Consider the following 20,515-nt stretch of genomic DNA (forward strand, 5'->3'; position numbering starts at 1 on the left):
GCTTGATTGGAGTTTGTTTGGATTCTAATCACCATATTACATTGATGGCCTAGCTTGGGTTGTGACAAACTTGGTATTAAAGCACCAGGTTTAACGTGTCCTAGGAAGTCTAATAGACGCATCAAGTAGAGTCTTATTCATCAGTGTGAAATGCACCACATCTATGAATATAAGGCTATGAGAAATTTAGGAAACTTTACTTCTTTCATCACATATGTCGTGTGATAGAGTTGAACTTTAAGGCTTTTCCTTCTAACGCTTTCTCTTTGATATTACAAAATCATGCCTCCAAGAAGAATTCCTGCAAGAAGGAAAGCCAATGAGGAGCAACAAGCTCCTTAAGTTCTAAATTACCCCTTGAATAAGATAGTCTTTCATACTGAGTTGTTTCCATGTTCTTGCTCAAGCCATGGCACCTCAAGCCAATAAGGAAGTCATAGCTCCCATGAACCCAAATATGGGTACGGCGGCTAGCCAAATTTGTGATTTCACCTGTATTAACCCTCTTGACTTTCATGGCTCTAAGGTGGATGAGGATCCACAAGAATTCATGGAGAGCATTGCAAATATTGTTGAGATTATGGGTGTTAGTTTGGTTAAAAAGGTGAACTTTGTGGCTTATCAACTGAAAGGGTTGTGCAAGTTTGGTATGATCAATAGAAGGATGAGAGAAATAGGGATGATGGTCCCATTGAGTGGGAGGAATTCAAGAGTGCTTTCCTTGATTGGTTCTTTTCATTGGATCTAAGGGAAGCTAAGGTACCAGAGTTTATCAATTTGTGACAAGGTAACATGAATGTGAGGGAATATTCCCTCAAGTTCTCCAAGTTGTTTAAATATGCTCCTTTTATGGTCGCCGATCCAAGAGATCGTATGAACAAGTTCATTTTAGGTGTGTTTGGCTTAGTGGTCAAGGAATATAAACTACCATGATTATCAAAGAGATGGACACATTGAGTTTCATGAAACATGTCTAACAAATAGAGGCGGAGAAGTTGAAGGAGAGGTCTAAAAGGGAGTCCAGGAGGGATTAAACTGATAGTAGTGGATTTTCAGATGGTTAGTCCAAAAATAGTGGTCGTCCTCAATTTCTCCAAAAGTACTATGGCCAAAATTCTTATAGCACTCCGGTTCCTAAGTTCAATAAGGATAGAGTGTCTAACCCCAGGCCTCATGGACTAGCTCTGAGTGGTTAACCTATTCCCCCAAGTAAGAAGTGTGAGAAAAAACATCTTTGAGAATGTCTAGCAGGTTCAGTTTCTTGTTTTGGTTATATTAAGATGGTTTATCAAGTAAAGAATTGTCCGTCAAGTGATACTATAGGTGGATATGGTTGACCCTAAACTCATACTACTACCAGCGAACCGGCTCAATATGGTACCGCTTCGGATGGAAGACAACGCCAAAATAGATTTTATGCCCTTCACACTCATCAGGAGTTACATCATTCACCTAATATTGTGACTAGTATGTTGAGAGTCTTTGAATTTGATATTTATGTATTGTTAGATTAGAGTGCTACTCGCATTATTAGATCTAAGTGCTACTTTATCATTTGTTACTCCTTATCTTTCTGTGAAATTCACTGTTAGTCCCAAAATCTTGTTACAGCCTTTCTCGATTTATACCCCTTTTGGTGATTCGATTTTTCCTAAGAGAGTCTATAGAAATTGTCCCATTTAAATTTTCTATAAAATCACCTCAGTTGATCTTGAAGAGCTTGATATGACCGATTTTGATATTATTCTTAATATGGATTGACTTCATGCATGTTATGCTTCAATATATTGTAGAACCATGTGTCCAAGTTCCACTTTGCTAATGAGCCAGTCCTAGAGTTCAAAGGAAGTAATTCTATGTTCAAGGGTCAATTCACCTCATGCCTTAAAGCTTAGAATATGATTTCAAAGGATTGTGTCACAACCTATCAGGACCCGACTTAGGGCCTAGATGTAAGACGATGATTAAAACCCTGAGGGGCTCCAACCAAGCTTCTTGTATATATCATAATCATACATAAGGTAAAGCAAAAGCGGAAACATCATAAAAGAATCTAAACCATGAATAGAAATTTAAGAAAGTCACATGACAACATAAACTCAAAACATTTGTCCAACTATATGCCTCTACTCATGAATATGGACGGGGCCTAAGACATGTACCTATCTCACCCTCAATATGAAACATAGCAAAAGTCTTTGAAAACAATAACTAACTCGATAACTAGTCCCCGATAAATGAGGACTCACCATAACCACCACTGAATAGGAAAGCTTAACTAGCCATGTAGATGAGTATGATCTTCAACCTCAACCCAATGTACTATGTATGAGGGCGTGACATACAACGTAAATCATGGAATTCAATGGTCAAGTAAATCACATGATAAGATGAGGTAAGTAAAGACATTAGAAAATCATATTGACCAAAGCATTTAAAAAGCATAATTTAAAATCATAACATACATAAGAGATCATACATATGTGGGATAGGAACTATAACCAACAATAAGACCATGTGAGCTTTAACATGAAATTCTGTTGTCTCCCCATACAATGCAGAAAAAGGAGAATCTACTTGCCAGGGTAGACTCTACCCTAATAAGTGGGACATACGTACGCTATATATGGATCCAATAGCTAGGCCATGAAGGCAACCTATGGTGGCATGTAGTTTATGGAACATGAGGTTGCTACTAAGACTTTTGGTAGGGCCCCCACCTCAAGTACACTCGGTGCTAACTCAAATCCCATGGAATACATGTATAGCATAGAAATCATAATTAAATATATCATTCTCATGATCATAGGTTTGAAATCATAGCGTATCTCATTTTCATAACATACTTGTAATGTGAGAATTATCCTTTAATCCTTACAATCATATTTGCATAATTCATGTAGTTAGTCCTTAGGTCACCACATACGGCCCTAGATCGCCTCTTAGGCCTTAGGTCACCACATACGACCCTAAGTCACCTTACTTCATAAATCTGCATGAAATTCATACCTTGAATTTAGAGTGGAACTCAATTACATAATCAATTGACTTTGAAAATCATGTAATTGACTTGAAAACATGTATGATCATAAAATTTATATCATACCATACATAATTCATATAGATAATATCCTTTGGAAGTATAATTTAAAATTCTCATAATTTACATCTTGAACCCTAGAGATCAAAATAGGAGAATTCATGGAAAAACTCTTCAATTTAATGCAATAACCATCAATTTATATCAAAATTGACTCATGATCATACTTTGAATCAAACTCATGCAATAGGAATAGATATCATAAAAACCATAAAATACCATACTTTAATTTGATAGAAAGCTTGAGAAATTAATTGGGCTTCATGGATGAAAGGATCCATGAATCAATACCCACATACCTTAAGTGAGGAAACCAAATAATTTGGAGGAACTTGAGAGTTTTGATGGAGATCTTGAGTTGTTTTACTTGAAGTATTCAATGGAGTCCTTAAGAATCTTTTGTAGAGAGAAAAATATTTGAGTAGGCAAATTATAGAAGAATGAATAGAATTAGAGGTTTAGGTTAATTTATAGAGTTGAATTAGGTCTTAAAACATCTAGGTTCATTAGCTATACAGAAAAGTCTAATGTGCCCTTGTTAAAAACTAAATTCGACCAGAAATCATCACTAGGTCCATGATGCGGAGGCAAGCAAGTCCGTTACACGGACTTGTCGCGCACCTTACCGGTTTGCGCAGTTCCTAGAAAATCTATCTTTCGATCTACGGGTCCTAAAAATCTACCTAAACTATTTTCCTACAGGTTTTGATCCCCTGATTGATATTCCTAACTTGGATTTTCCAAAAAGATGAAGGATAATGCACTACATGAGCAGCTAAATCCCAAGGCATTCTTAAGGCACTTATGAACATTTTGAGGGATATTACACAACTGGAACCAGGGCCTAGCTGTGACACAGTGATTAAAATCGTGAGGGACCCCAACCAAGCCTGTTAGCATACCATTCATGAGCATAAATAAGGTAAATACAACGAATAAATCCAAATCAAAGATATGGAAGCATAGTCTTAATAAAAGGAACATAAGTCTCAAAATGAAAAAAAGCGACAATATAGACTCTCAATATATAACATGCCTCTACTAACGAGATGGGGGAATGACACAAGCTCCTAGCTCACCCATGACAACATGATAGAATGAACTTAATCAAATGACATATTGATATAAAGTGTCTTATCCTCGGAACTTGAGGACTCACCAAGAGTATTAGTCTAGAATCAACTCTAATCACGAATAGGATGTGCGTGATGATCTTCCTACCCTACCTTATGATACAATAAGGACAAAAAGTATGACTTAATGCATAGAATGCACTAAGTATGTGAGAAAATGCATGAACAATAAACATAGAACATAATCACTATGAATCATGAGATGCAAGACCAATATATTAAAGCATGAGTGAAACCATGAAAAATATTAAAACATCATAATCATTGGTCAATGCATCAAAACTTTATCAACATAAGAACTATAAATATATGGGAGATAAGTCTTTGTGAGAGATACTGTTAACTGACATAAACCATGTGAGCTATAACATGGAGTCCTATGTTTACCCACACACCAAAAAGAGAGGGTCCATATTTTCCAAGGAAAGAACCGTAATGCCTATGTGGATCCACTAAGCTACTAAGGAATTAAGCCTCAACTAATAGGTGAGCCTTTCTAAGGAATCAAGCATCTACTAAAGGATGATGCTTCTTCTTATGGTTGCACGTAGTTATGGGATAATGGAATTTCTATTAACGGTCTCATGCCTCTTATCTCAAAGTCCACTCGGTGTTAGGTCAAATCTCAATGGAATATCATACATAATATATCATAATCTTTGAATATGGTAAGAATCTAGTAACACTAAATTCAACATAAATACTTGAAAATCACAAGAAAAGCTCTTTCAACATATCATGATCATAATCATAATTTATATAGACTCTCGCCTCTACTAACGGCATCTAAAATCATAATTTCTTTCATATCATGGGAATTTTTTTTATAATTTATGGACACTTGCTTGAAACAATATTATAAATATCATTATTAAGATACATGATTCATTCATAAGATTTGATAAACATTCATAAAATATTAATGGAAATCCTTCATAATTAATGATAATAAATCCTTGAAAATAGTATATAGCATGGGTCATTCAAATTCACCTTGAATTCATGCAATGTAACATGAATTATGCATAATCGAATCAATAATCATAAGATATGTCTTGAGTAAGAATACCCAATGCAACATCATAGAATTAGGACTTTTAGAAGAAGAAATCATAAGATAATTTAAGAAAAACTTGGGATTCCATGGGTGAAAGTTCCCAAGGATGAATTTCCACATACCTTGATCTTTAGAAGTCCTAGATTGAAAAGAGAGGTAGGCTTACCTCCAGTCTAGTACCGAAAGGTTCAGATGGGTTTGTTGTCTATTGTGATGCCTCACGAGATGGTCTTGGTTGTTTCCTAATATAAAATGGTAAAATAATAGCTTATTCTTCAAGGAAACTCAAGGTTCAGGAAAAGAACTACCCAACCCATGATTCAGAGTTGGAGGCTGTGGTATTTTTTTTGAAGTTATGGAGAAACTATTTGTATAGCATCAATGTGCATGTATACACCAATCTCAAAAGCTTGCAATATGTGTTCACCCAAAAGGATTTGAATCTTTGACAAAGAAAGTTGCTTGAATTGTTAATGGATTATGACATGAGTGTGCTATACCATACGGGAAAGGCAAATGTAGTTGCCAATGCTCTTAGTAGAATGTCCTTGAATAGTTTTTCCTATATTGAGGCTGAGAAGAAGGGTCTAGTTTGAGATGTTCATAGATTAGCCTATTTGGGTATTTGTTTGGTTGACTCCGAGGATGGTGGTGTCATTATGCAAAATGGTTTCAATTCATCTTTTTTTGTGGATGTTACGGTAAAACAAGATAATGATCCTTATTTGGATGAATTAAAGAAGGCGGTTGTCAAAATAGCCATTGAGGCTTTCTCCCAAGGAGGATATGATCTTTTTAGATATCAAGGTCGATTATGTGTTATGATATTGCTGGCTTGAGAGAAATGATATTGTTTGAAGATCATAGTTCATAGTATTTTATTCATCTGAGTTCCAAAAAGATGTATCATGATTTGAGGAAAGTGTATTGGTGGAATGACATGAAAAGAGATATTGCAATGTTTGTGGCTAAGTATCCGAATTGTCAACAAGTAAAAGTTGAGAATAAAACATTGGTAGGTTTGTCTCAAGACATTGAGATTTCCACTTGAAAGTAGGAAGCCTTAAATTTAGACTTTATTAATGGTTTGCCTCGTACTCATAGGCAACATGTTCTTCCTGTTAAGACTTCATATCCAGCCGAAGACTATGCTAGAATGTATATCCAAGAGAGAGTTGGTTAAGATTCATGGTTTTCCATTGTCTATCTATCATGACCCAACCCCGTAAGCCATGACGGGTGCCCAAACTAGACACTCGCGTGTACCCTTGCTAACTATAAGGAAACATGTCTCCTATTTGAGTTATAGAGTGCCAACAGGTAAGACAATATATATAAGCCGACGAGGCTACCATAACTTATAGACACAACTATTCACACATACATATACAACCCACTTACATGTCTACAGACCTCTAAGAGTAAAAAGAAACAGAAACATATGGCGGGACAGGGCCCCCGCCCTACCCTTGAATAAACAACTATATACATTCTACGATCAGCACCAAAAGCTAGGCTTTGGAATAGTGGATCACTTCCTATATAGCTGAGTGGGAGTCCTAAGATGGAGGATCTCTAAAGTAAGTATCTGTACCCGTAGACATAAAATGCAGCCCCCCCTATCCCCCTCCCTGAAGAGAGGGAGGTCAGTACGATATATGTACTGAGTATGTAAAATATAACATATCATAGCTGAGACCAAAACTTAAACAAGGATGCAGGGGACAAGTGTAACAATTAACAAATTAATGTACCTGCACCTTAGGACACGTAGTCATATACATAATTATACGCTATGACCGGCTCGCTATGGAACTCGGTATCATAAATATTTCATCATATTACCATATCACCCTATCATCATCCCTTCTCATCATGTATATAATTTCATCAGGTCATCGTATACGGCATCATATCACCATATATGGAATAATCTTATCGTATATATCATCATAGTACATCTGATCCACTATGGGGCTTGGGGTCACAAGTGTATTCCTATATTTTCATATGCATGCCTACGTAAGTATCCGGCCCTTTAGTGAGGGACTCGGTGAAAGAGTAGTGTACATAATGTACTGCACCCGACCCCTTTATGAGAGTCGATGCCATTATTACATAGTAAAATATATCGAGGAACGTTTGGCATGATCCATAATTTAAAACAATGTTGAGGAACGTACGGCTTGATCCACATTTTCATCATATTATCATATATATATATCCGGGACGGGACTCAATGAATTACTTTATCACATAAGGCATCATTGTATGCTTCAACTTCATCGTATATGGCATTTCATCATCATATACTTCATACATACATATATAGCCATCTTGGGATGTAGTGATAGAGTAATAAAGCTTTGTACTATAACGTTCCCGGCCCATCATGGGACTCAATGAAAGAAGGGTTACCGTATGCATGAGTAGAGTAGTGAGAAACTATATGCAACTAGGTCATCTCCTGAGACTCAATAAAACAGTTAAGTGAACCATCACTTGAAGACCAGGAAGTAATTCTCCGAGGTACACTTTAGATGTTACTAGGGATTTCATCAATTAGGGCCTCAGGAACCACAAGCATGTACCAAGATAATGCCACACACTTTATGCAATCAAAGACACAATTTATGCAATTAGACACAAAGCTTATGCAATCATAGAAATTTATCCTCTTAGAGCCTTTCAGAATAGGAGCTTATATTTCCACTTACTATTCAAAATATAGGTGGCTCGGGAGTAGTAATCTAACTTCTTTAGGACCCTTAGTATTCAGAGGTGACTATGAGTCACGAATTACGTTTGGAACTTCTAAATGGAATTATCTCTAAACTCATATCAGACATCATTTCCCTTACCTTAAGCCCCTTTCAAAGAGAGAAATAGGAAATCCTTATATGTACTACTTATCATCCTACAGAAGACTTGAAAGGCGAGGACTCCACTTATTGCAGGAGTTCTAACATCCAGAAGTGAACAAAATGGTATTGACTCCTAATCAACGCTTTATGAATGGAATGACTCCCAAATTTTATATATATATAACTTAAGGCTAAGACATGTCAAAAGAAAAGAAAGGGTAAGCTTCACATACCTTTTGTGGATTAAGTGTAATTCAGATCTCCTCATTACCTCCTTGACCTAATAACATGAGAGTAATACTAAGGTTAATGACATTTCTCTTTCCTATTTCCAACTCTACAACCAAGTACCCATAGGAATCATTTCCTTATCCAATACCCTCGACTAGTTTGTTACTAGTTCCAAAGTTATCGAAAATTGAGCAGCATCTCCCCTATAACTTCAACATCCCCGAGATTTCACTCGGCCAAAATTTCAACAACCATACCAAAAACACCAACCAGCATCATATATATAAATAAATCACTTCAACATTACCCAATACAACTCCGAACAACTAGCTCAAAACGACGATACCAACATAGAGTTTTTAACCTTTATTTCGTACAACCTTTAACCATACTAAATGGGGGGTCATGTGGCTTAAAACAGAAGTAACCAAACACCTTTTATAACACTTTCCATTCCTGAAACATGCCATCCAACCAGCTGCAACCGCATCACCACAATCGCAACATACTACTCGACTTCGATATAACTACGATGACTTTAATTTAGTTTGTTCCTAACGTCAACCATACTTATGTAAGTTTTACACTTCCAACCTTGTTTAAGACATGTAATATACCTTATAACATCATCATAAACTCCAATTTAAAAGGGAAAACCTTACCTTGACCGAAACTCGCCAAACTTGCCTCGGAAGTTCCTTTAGTGCGACTAAAACTTTGTGGCTGCTTGCTAATGTTTTGGTGATACTCCAAACCATAAATTTACATTACTAACATCTTAATAACATCGTGGTATACCCTAGATAATTAATTCACAGAATGAAATCGGAGGCTTATCTTTCTTTCTTCTTGGCCGAATCTACTCTCTCTCTAGTTCTAAATTTTTCTTCTCTTCTTTCTTTCTCTAGAAGTCTCTTGAACTAGGAAGATAAATGACTTTCTTGTAGATAAGAATGAGTCATAACATATTTATAGGCTACTTTATGGGGTGACACATGTCAAGCCCTAAGTGGTGACACATGTCAAGCCCTAAGTGGTGACACGTGTCAAGCCCTCATTAGGCTAACACATCCCTTCCTCCTACCATAGGCTGCCACGTGGAAGGTAGGGGTCCACCCCTTTCTCTAGCTGCTGTCACATGGCACTCTCCGTTTCTGCCATATGGCACTCTCTCATGCTTCCACATGTCTCTCTTTTTTCCTCTTCATAGGTTCGTAATCTCGTCTTACTTTACGAACCTATGTAATCCTTGATATGTAAGCTTGGTATGTACTCAAGTATCTTAACTATGTAATATTTCTAAGTTGGTAGCTTACGTAAGTAAGTCGAGTCCTACGACTCATTATTTGGTCTCTAACTTTTTTTGGATTCTTACAATGCTATTTCCAATCTTCCCTATCATGAGGTGTCACAATCTCCCTTCCTTAGAGTTGTTTGATAGCGTTATGGACTATCCGGATCCCATGGTAACTTCTAAGAAGCTTGAGAAGCTTTAAGAAGCTTTAAAAAACATAAAAATCCTTACAAAAACATAAGAACCTTTCAAGATACTTAAGAAGCTTAAGAACCTTCCAAGGTACAAAAGTACGGGGTGTAACATCCTTCCCCCTTTAGAACATTCATCCTCAATTGTGAAAAAAAAACCCTCCTCAAGATCTTATACCGACTATATAGAGAGTTTCTCTGTTCTATCGCAATAAAAAAATACTTTCACCAAGCAATCAATATCAGAGATCCAAAGGTTGGGATTACCTATAGATGTAGAGAAAAGGTACCGATACTTGTGCTTCATTTCCCTTTCAGCTCCCTAGGTCATTTCTTCATGACTCTCACTTCACCATAACACCTTGACAGAAGTTACGCCCTTAATTCACTACCCCCTACTCCACCGATCCAGGATGGCGACCGGTTGCTTCTCATAGGATAACTCCTTTGTGTCCTAGATATCCTCTATGCATATACTCAGGATGGATCACCAACACACTTTAGAAGCATCGATACTTGGAAGACTGGATTTACTACTTCTAGATCCACTAGTAAGTCCAACTTGCAGGCAACCTTGCCTATTCAGCGGAGGATCTAATAAAAGCCAATGCATCTCAGACTAAGGTCCTCTTTCTTATTCGATCTCATAACTTTCTCTGTGGATGACACTTTTGGGAGTGCTTAATTATAACTTGAAACCCTAGAGATCGACGTCGATTATCCACGTATGACTTCTATCGATTCGAAGCTGCTAATAATCTCTCCCGAATAAGCTCACTTTCTATACCACTTATTGAACCACATATGGGTGAATTAGTTGTGTTTTACTACCATCAAACTAATTAATTGGCGACCTACGCTATCCGCCATACTAAGTCTCGTATGGGGACATTTGGATACTAGAATGATAGTTAATATCATAAATACTTTTGACAGGTGGTAGCCAATTGTCCGAGCTACCTTTGGGGTCAACTATATAGGCCCGCCATATATCGTCTAACATTTAGCTAGTAAACTTAGTCTTTCCATCAGTCTGAGGGTAAAATGGTGTACGAAGACCTATCTGTCTTCCCAATCTCTTTGTAAATTGATCTTCGGTAGTTAACTGTAACTTAGGCTCCTTCATCTAGGACAATAGCTATTGGAACTCCGTAAGGTCCTACCACCCTCTTGACCTATAGTTTCACACCATCTTGGCTAAGTAGGTAGTCTTTGACTGGAGGAACATGGGCAGATCTTGTTAATTTACGGATAACATTCCATATAGAATTATTTGTCTAGGGAGTGCAAAGTGAGTCTTGTAGCCAAGGACGTGTTGTGGAATCTTCGACATCGTATATTACTTCTTGCCTTCTTTAGATGACATCAACTGGTACCCTCACTTTTTTGGGTTTTTCTTTTTGCCCATCAGAGTCGGCTACTAAGTTGTGCTAAAATCCCCTCAGACAATAACCGGTATAGCCGTTTCGTGGTTTGCCTATCATGAACTAGTATTATGTTGAAGAACTGTGGAATACAAGTGCTCCATCTGTTAGTAATCAGCTAATCCTGCTTGCTTTGCTTAAGCCCTTTTATAATTCCCTTAACATAACTTATAACACTCTAGGTATATAATCTCGTGTCGTTGCTTCGCCGCTAGTTCAGATTCTTCCATCTCGTGCGATCATAGCAGCATTAATGCACCAGATCCCACTGGAATTTCAAAGTTAAATATGCTTAGGAGAGAGTAGTACTGGGATGGGTGACCCCCCGGGAAGTCCTCATGTCACATTCCATTGCAATCCTTGCAATAATGTGTGAAGGCACTCAACCTAGCCCAAGATTTACCTTAGCATCTTCTCGATAGTCTTCATGCTTTGCCTTTCCCTATCCGCCCCTGTCTTACACTCGACATTGGGATAGATTGTTGGTTCAACCACAGCTAGGTCCTATTTTTCCATTAGTACTCACCCCATATCAGTAGTTTTGTCTAACCCATCTTGACATCTCTCTGTAACATATCGAAAACATCCTAGCTCATTTTTTCGTGTACTTCTCACTTGACCCTATACTCAACATATACATATACATAGGTATATAACCATTCCGATACAACTTGTATAAGATAGATATAATATTTTCATTTCCCGGCCCATCTTGCTTTACATATCGACTTCACACTAGAACTTGCTCGTGCCAATGCTATTTTGTCCTACTCCTTTATTTTCTTCCTTTACGTACTCCTTGGTATCCTTATTTCCTACCGTAAGAGATTTTCTATTCTTTCTCTTTGCTACTTGTATGTCCAGATATCAGCAACCAATGACGTTGTTTCCATATCTTAATCTTTACTCAAACACGACTCTACTACCATTTTCGCGGCCCTTAGTTTGCTCAGTCCTACTCTCTTATCGTATTCACCCCTTTTTATAGGCACCCATGATTCTTTGCATGGTCTCAGATACCGCGGCCTCTATCTATTTATTGTTGGCCTCGAGCTCCTGCTAACTTGTGCTAGTATGGAATCTCGCTTGAAATTTAAGCATTCCTATCAACATGTGATAGTTTCAGTTGATTTTATCTCAGGCATGTATTTCTCTCATCCACTTCCCCCCTTTAGGGCGTACCTATGTCATCCTCTATTTATTTTCAACTGTTCATACACATATGATTCTATTCCAACACATTTGACATACTGCACCATGTCTAGACCTTCTATTAAGTCATCTATACTTTAGGTTTCCCCTTTAAGAAACCTTAATACAACCATGGGGTGCTTAGAATTATGGATAAATAGTACACAATCTAGTCTAAGTACTGGTACTCGAGTCATATAATTAATGTAGTAGCTTAGTCGAAGCCGCATTTCCTTTATCCCAATCAGTACGTCACTAGTGCTTATAATCATGTCTGATTCTCCATTCGGGGGCAATTATACTTTGATGACATATGTTTGTAGCTTTGCTATAACAGTATCTTCATCCTAGTGAATACCACTTGTTCCTGTTAATGGACTCACAATGCATCAATGGTCTTGCAGAGCTACCTCCCTCATCCTTGAGGGGTCTTACTATTTTCCACGGTGGAGGTACATATACACAATACCCCTTTTGTGCTTTATGCGCTGTCCTCCTTATCGTGTACTCGATGCTGATTCCTAATCTTACTCACAATCACATTCTTTAGTTACTTCATTACTAGGCCCTACGTACTTCCATGATAATCCTCATTATATTCACACTATATTCTGATCATGGTCAATCCCGGAGGGTAATATTTCTTAACCCTTATTCACGATCCTTACTCTGGACTATTCCACCTGGTGGAGCAAGCGTACTTAACCCCCTTATCCTTCCTCATCATTGTCATCCTTAATACCTCACAGGCAGTCTTAAGACGTTTATATCCATCACCCTTCTTCTCACCACATCAGTATCGACCTTCTAATTACCACCTTTACCGCAATTTACTTATTTCCCAAAGTCAGTTGTACTTCTAGTTTAGTTGGATCTTATCGTTACCATGGATATAATCTCTCAAGATATAATACAACCTTATATCTCATTCTCTTTTTATTTCAAAAATAAATTGGCAGAGTTTCCTCTATATTCCCTACTATCCCAAACCTGCACTCAGGAAATACCAACAATACCTTATAGGGCCAACATATATATATTCATATCACCGCCACACAGGGCACCCAATATTAACAACAATATAAAATAATGGACTTACCTCGTATGTCTAACTCGAACTGCACCCGTTATACTTTCTTATCTACGTTTCCCTTCAATATTCGACTTTACATTTCAATCATATTTTAATGTTCTTACCTTATCCAGCATGCCTCCTTCACACCATTATTTACCTATATACTGGGTAGCTTCCAATATCATCCGTCATTTTCTTTTATCGATGTCCTATAGCTAGGCTCTATCGCACAATCTTAGATATGAAAGAAATGTGACATTCTAAATGCCCTATAGCCTCCTTTTTATAGATGTGGCACACAACACACTAATAAACAAGACTCTACTAGACACACTTTGTAGACATTCCAAGGAAGGACCGCTTTGATACCACTTCTGTCATGACCCAATCCCGTAGGTCATGATAGGTGCCCAAACTGGAGACTCGCATGTACCCTTGCTAACTATAAGGAAACCTGTCTCTTATTTGAGTCATAGCGTGCCAATAGGCAAGACAATATTTATAAGCCGACGAGGATGTTACACCCCACACTCTCGAGCTCAGAATGTCTCTTAAGTTCCTTAGACATTATTATGTGAGCCGGATAAGTTACGACACTATCAAATAACTCTAAGAAAGGGAGAATGTGTTACCCCATAGTAGAGAAGGTTGGAAATAGAGTCAAAAGAATCCAGAAGGAATTGGAGGCTAAATAATGAGTCGTAGGACTCGATTTACCTACGTAAGCTACCAACTTAGAGGTCTTACATACTTGAGCTACTTGAGGACAAACTAAGCTTACGTATCATGGATTACATAGGCTCTTAAAATAAGATGAGATTACAAAACTACGAGAAAGGGGAAAAGACGACACGTGGCAGCCAATGGAGGAGTGACACATGGCAGAGCCTCAAAGAAGAAGGTGACCCACCTGTTTGGGGTCAAGTAGGTGACCCACCTGTTTGGGGGAGGTGGGCCGCACTGCCACATGGCAGCCCCTCCTTCAATGCATGGCTACGGTGGCCCAATATGGACTGGACACATGTCCCCCTTAGGGGATGAAATGTGTCACCTCTTGGGACCATATATATGTATGTATATGTAACATATACTTCAGTTCCTGCACCTAAATCTGCCGCAAAACAAAGAAAACAAACCGTAAACTTGGAGAGAAAAGTGTGGCAGCTAGGAGGAACAAAATAGGTAAGTCCCAATTTCATTCTATAAATTAATTTTCCAGTGTATACCGCAATGATATGTAGGTATTAGAAGTATAAAATCATGACTTGGTGCAGCCAAAACGGACAGCAAACAGTCCACACAGTTTCAGTGCGACTAGAGAAGTTCGAGGCGAGTTTTGGCTAATTTCGGGTAAGGTAAGAATTCTCTTTTAAATTTGGAATTTATGGGGGTTTTATGTAGGGTATTATATACCTTTTATACTACTGTAAGTATAAAAAAGGTCGTGGAAATACTCGACAATAGAAACAATCGAAAGTGAAATCGTCGTAGTTAAATTGTAGTCGAAATAGGGTGTTGTGTGTGTGGGGTGATGCTGCAGGTGTGTGGTGATGTGTTGCAGGGACTAAATGTATTTTAAAAGGGTTTGGGTGCTTCTGGTTTCATGCCCACGACCCCTCATTTCGTATAATTAAAGGTTCTGCGAAATAAAGACTAGAAACCCTATTTTGATATTACAATTTTCAGCAAATTAGGTGGAGTTTATATTGTGTAATGTTTCCATGTTTTACTTGTATATGATCTGCAGGTTGTAGTTGTTGGTTGGCTATATTAATTAGGTATGTAATTGGGAATTCGGATAGGGCATATAATATAGGAGATACTGCCCAATTCTTTGCAGGTAAAAGAGTAATTGAACAAACATTGAATAAAACAGTACCCGAAGGTTCACAAGCAGCTGAATACTTATCTTTAAATGAGTTAAGGAACTAGTCGAAGAGGCGAACGAGGAAATGAATTATGTGAATACTAAGGTGCAACCAAAGGGGCTGAAAAGTTTAAGGTTGTTGATACTCGCCTTGCTTTTATGTTAAATAGGTTTGGAGGACGACGTTGTGGACGTGATTAAGAGAAGTCCATATGAGGTATGTGAAGCTTTCTTTTAGCGTGTTTTGGAATAAGTATGTAGAGCTATCTTTCTTTTCTTTTGACATGTCTTAGATGTAAGTTATTGTTATAACCCGTATTTTGCACATTAGGGCATTTCGGGATAACGGTAATAAGTCAAGGGCAAGGCTATGGTTGATCTTGTTGGATACAAAATTCTTATGACTAAATTGGAATTTCAACTTGGAAATATTAGAAAAAGTAAGGGGCAAAAATTGGTATTTCTCATAGAGGATGTTATATCCCGTATTTTATACGGTTGGATGTTTTAAGGTAGCCGTGGTAAAGTTAAGGGAATGAACATCTTCCAAAATTTATTTAATATACAAGTTGGATATGAATATTATTTATGATCATTAATAGTGTGGAAATATTGGAAAAGGCAAAGGGCAAAAAGGAAAATTCACAAAGTGGCCTATGGTAATATTGTGGAAGGCTAGGGGTAAAATGGGAATTTCACAAAGTCTTCAAGAAGACTCATGTGGGACCCACATTCCACATGGCATCCCATGATTGGAGAAAAGGGGTGTGTTGGACCAATGAAACCTTGACATGTGTCACCACTTAGATCTTGACATTTGTCACCACTTAGGGCTTGACACGTGTCACCACTTAGGGGATGACATGTGTCACCCCTAAAGTTGTATATATATATATATGAGTCTTATGACTCATTAATTTCCACACTCATCTAGAGTGTTCAAGAGCAAGAAAAATGAAATGGCAAGAAAAAAAAAAAGAAGAGAAGAGAAGAGAAATTAAGGTAGAAAGAAGGAAAGAGCTACGGTTTTGAGAGGAGAAAAAGGTAAGTTCTCCAATTCCGTTCCAAGAATTAATTATATGAGCTATAGCATGATGTTATGAAGATGTTATTAATGAAATTTTATGGTTTGAAGAAGCCCAAAACGTTACCAAACAGCCAATAAGTTTCAGCTGCGCTAAAGGAAATTTCGAGGCAAGTTTTGGCGAGTTTTGGTGAATTTCGGGAAAGGTAAAGTTTTCTGTTTTGAACTGGACTTTATGATGATGTTATGAAGTATATTACATGTCTTAAAATATGCTGGAAGCGGAAACAATTTATAAGGATGTTTGACGTTGGAAACAAACTAAATGGAAGTCGTAGTAGTTAAATCGAAGTCGCGTAGTGTGTTGTTGTTGTGGTGCTGCAGTTTGGTGGTGGTTTAATTGCGTGTTGCAGGGCTGTAAAGTACTCAAAAATGGATGTGGGTGCTTCTGGTTTCATCCACACAACCCTCCATTTGGTATGACTACATATTTTACGAAATAAAGGTTAAAAACTATATTTTGGTACCGTAGTTTGGAATGAGTTGTATAGAGCTTGTATTGTGTAAAGTTGAAGTGATTTAATTGTATACATGCTGCTGGCTGTTGTTGTTGGTATGGTTGTTGACATGGTGGCCGATTTGAAAACTCGGGGATGTTCAAGTTACAGGGGAGATGCTGCCCGATTTTTGGTAGATTCGGAGCTAGTAATAAACTAGTCGAGAGACATAGATAAGGAAATGATTCCCATGGTTACTTGGGTGTAGAGTTGGAAATTGGAAAGTGAAAGTTTATTAACCTTAGTATTAATTTCATGTTAAATAGGTTCAAGAGACGACGAGGCGAGCATAGTTAAGAGTAATCCGTAAGAGGTACGTAAAGCGAACCTTTCTTTCTTTTGGCATGTCTTTGTCATAAGTACGTAAAGCTTATACTTTCTCTTCTTTTGGCATGTATTTGTTATAAGTATGTAAAACCTTTCTTTCTTTTGGCATGTTTTTGACATAAGTATGTAAAACATATTCTTTCGATTTTCATGTTTTGACATAAGTAGGTAAAGCTAATCTTTGTTTTGGTATGGTATTTATGAAACAAAAATATGACTTTTATATAATTTCAAAGAGGTTCCTATTCCTAGAGCCATTAGGATGGCCAATTCCTTGATTTCCAAAAGGTATTTTATTATGCTTCAATACGTCTATATGATTCCAGAAGATTTATTCTGATATAATCCAGGATAACTTTCGAAAGGTACTTGACATGAGTCTCGTATCAATTTTTAAATGATAGTTCATTCTGATTATTCCATTGAGTCTTAAATATGATTTAAATTGCATATAGTTTCTCACTACTCCACTCGTGGATGCCTTAATGCTTCCTTCACTGAGTCTGGGCCAGGATATGTTATCGTGCATACTTCTCTGCATTGTTCGCCGTGTCCCGACGTGAGGGGGCAGGTATGACATGTACATGGGGTGGTAAATGTTATGCCACGGAGTTATGCTGTGCCATGTACATATATGTTTGTGATATGATATGATATGATATGATATGATTTGATATGGCCATCTGATATGATATGATTTGTTACGGAGATATTCCCTACTCTGGTGTTATGCTGTGCTGTGGCGTCGATGATGGGAGGGCGACCACACTTTGTTCACCGAGTCCCATAATGGGGCCGGATATGGCATATGATTTTCTGCATACATTATCTGAGGTTTTGATCAGCATTTGATATCTCCGGACATTTTTCTCAGTTTTGTACATTCTATTGCGGTAATGACTTTACTTATTACAACCCATTTATGTGGTTTGATAAGCATTTGATATTTTTGGATATTTTGCTCATTTTTGCACTTTCTACTCTGGAAATAACTTTACTTATTACAGTTCATGCTCTACATACTCGATACATTTTCCGTACTGACCCCCTTTCTTCGGGGTCTGCGTTACATGCCCGCAGGTACAGATAATTGGTTTGCTGATCCGCTCGCTTAGGACATCCACCATGTTGGTCGACAGTGCTCCTTTGTCCGGAGCCCTATTCTGGTACTGACACTTTCTGTTGTATATATATATATATATGTTGTTCAGGGGTACGGCGGGGCCCTGTCCCGTCATATGACTAGGATATCATTCCATAGAGGTCTGTAGACATGAGATGTGGGTTTTGTATATATGTTTTGGGTTTTGTTTTGTGTTTCGTGATGGCCTATCGGCCCTCGTGCATTATATCTATTTAGAGATCCCTTCTAATCATTACCTATGTTTATTCGATTAATGTACTAAGTGGGGTTAAGGGTACGTATGGGTGCCCAATTCGGGCACCAGTCATGGCCTACGGAGTTGGGTCGTGACAGAAGTGGTATCAGAGTGGTCCTTCCTCGGAATGTCTACAGACCGTGTCTAGTAGAGTCTTGTTTATCGGTGTGTTGTGCGCCACATCTATAAATAGGAGGCTACAGGGCATTTAGGATGTTACCTTTCTTTCATATCTAAGATCGTGCGATAGAGCCCATCCATAGGACATGAAATTCCTTTTTCTAACATTTGATTTCAGCTAAGGAACGATATCGATAGAGGAATGCGATGGATGATATTGGGAGCTACATAGTGTACGGGTAAGTAATGGTATGAAAGCGATATGTTGAGTAAGGTGTTGAGCTTGAAATGTAAAGTTGAAAATTTAAAGAAAAGTAGATAGGAAAGTGCAATAAATGCAGTTTAAGGTAGACACATGAGGTAAGTCCATTATTTTCATACGGTTATTGATATTGAAAGCTCTGTGTGACTATGATATAAGGTGATATAAAAAAATGTATATGTTGGCCCTGTGAGGCATTGCTGCTATGTTCTGCGTGCAGGTTTTAGATAGTACAAAATACAGAGGAAACTATTCCCAATTATTTTTTTGAGAATGGAACAAAAGCAAGGAAGAGACTGAGACATACGTTTAGAAGGTGTCTTGGAAGTTGATACCGATAGGGTAAAATTTATAACGTTGGACTAAAACTGAAAGAGGTTCCCTCTATGTTTTCGGTAAAAGGAGTACCATTTTTACTTGGAGAGTCATAATTCGAAAGAGAATTTCGGTTGGAAGGAAAAGTGTCCAGCGATTGAGTTTTATTATTGCTGGAAAGTACAAAACCCTCAGCTGTTATTTGAGGACTAGAAAAAAATTGTTCATGACTCAAGACCATGTGAGTCAAGTACTAGGAAGTACTCTGATGCTTAGTGGATATTAGTTCCTCTCTGGTGGAGGTTGGGAAAATATTGTATAGGGACATCTTATTAGTTCCTAGTCGACTAATTGGAGGTGTAACCTGTGAATGGAAAAACATAAATTTGTAGGCGATTCAAGGTCACGTGTTTCATGTGGTGGAAAAATGCTGGGGTGATTCATTAGTGCCTGCAATACGGAGGGATGATTTAGACAAAGGTTGAATACGTTTGCCTCACCAACTAGAATTAACCTGTAGCAATAATTGTGAGGAAGGTGAAGAAGTGTTACACGAGTAGGGTATACTGTGAATATACGAGAATCGTTATGGAAATAAATAAAGCTTAGTAAGGAAGCAACTACAATATATGGTCGTGAGTAAGATTAGGAGTTAGTATCGGGTACACGATAATGATGAAAGCTCATGAGGCAGAAAAGGGTATTATGTATATGTACCTCCATATTGGAAAATACTGGGATACCTAGAGGAGAAAGAACAGAAATTACAAAACAACCGAGGCATTATGAAATTATTAAAGGAACAAGTAGTATCCATTGGGAAAAACTGTGATAACAAAATATGAAACATGTGTCATCAGAGTATAAGTGCCCCGAATGGAGAATCGGACACGGCCATAAGCACTAGTGACGTACTGATTGGGATGAATTGAATGTAGCTTCGACTAAACTACTACATTAGTTATATGACTCGAGTACCAGTACTTGGACTAGATTGTGTACTATTCATCGAGAATACTAAACAACCCATGGTTGTACTAAGGTTTCTTATAGAGGTAACCTAAAGTATAGATGTTCTAATAGAAGGTGTAGACATGGTGCGGT

At 37.7% G+C, this 20,515-nt stretch overlaps 1 pseudogene; it reads left to right on the top strand.

Moving 5' to 3' along the window:
* Positions 1-11,525: 11,525 nt before the first annotated feature.
* LOC129901935 (5S ribosomal RNA) lies at positions 11,526-11,644 on the top strand (annotated as a pseudogene).
* Positions 11,645-20,515: the final 8,871 nt, after the last annotated feature.

This window comes from Solanum dulcamara, chromosome 8, assembly GCF_947179165.1.
Source record: "Solanum dulcamara chromosome 8, daSolDulc1.2, whole genome shotgun sequence".
In the NCBI taxonomy this organism is placed as follows: domain Eukaryota; kingdom Viridiplantae; phylum Streptophyta; class Magnoliopsida; order Solanales; family Solanaceae; genus Solanum; species Solanum dulcamara.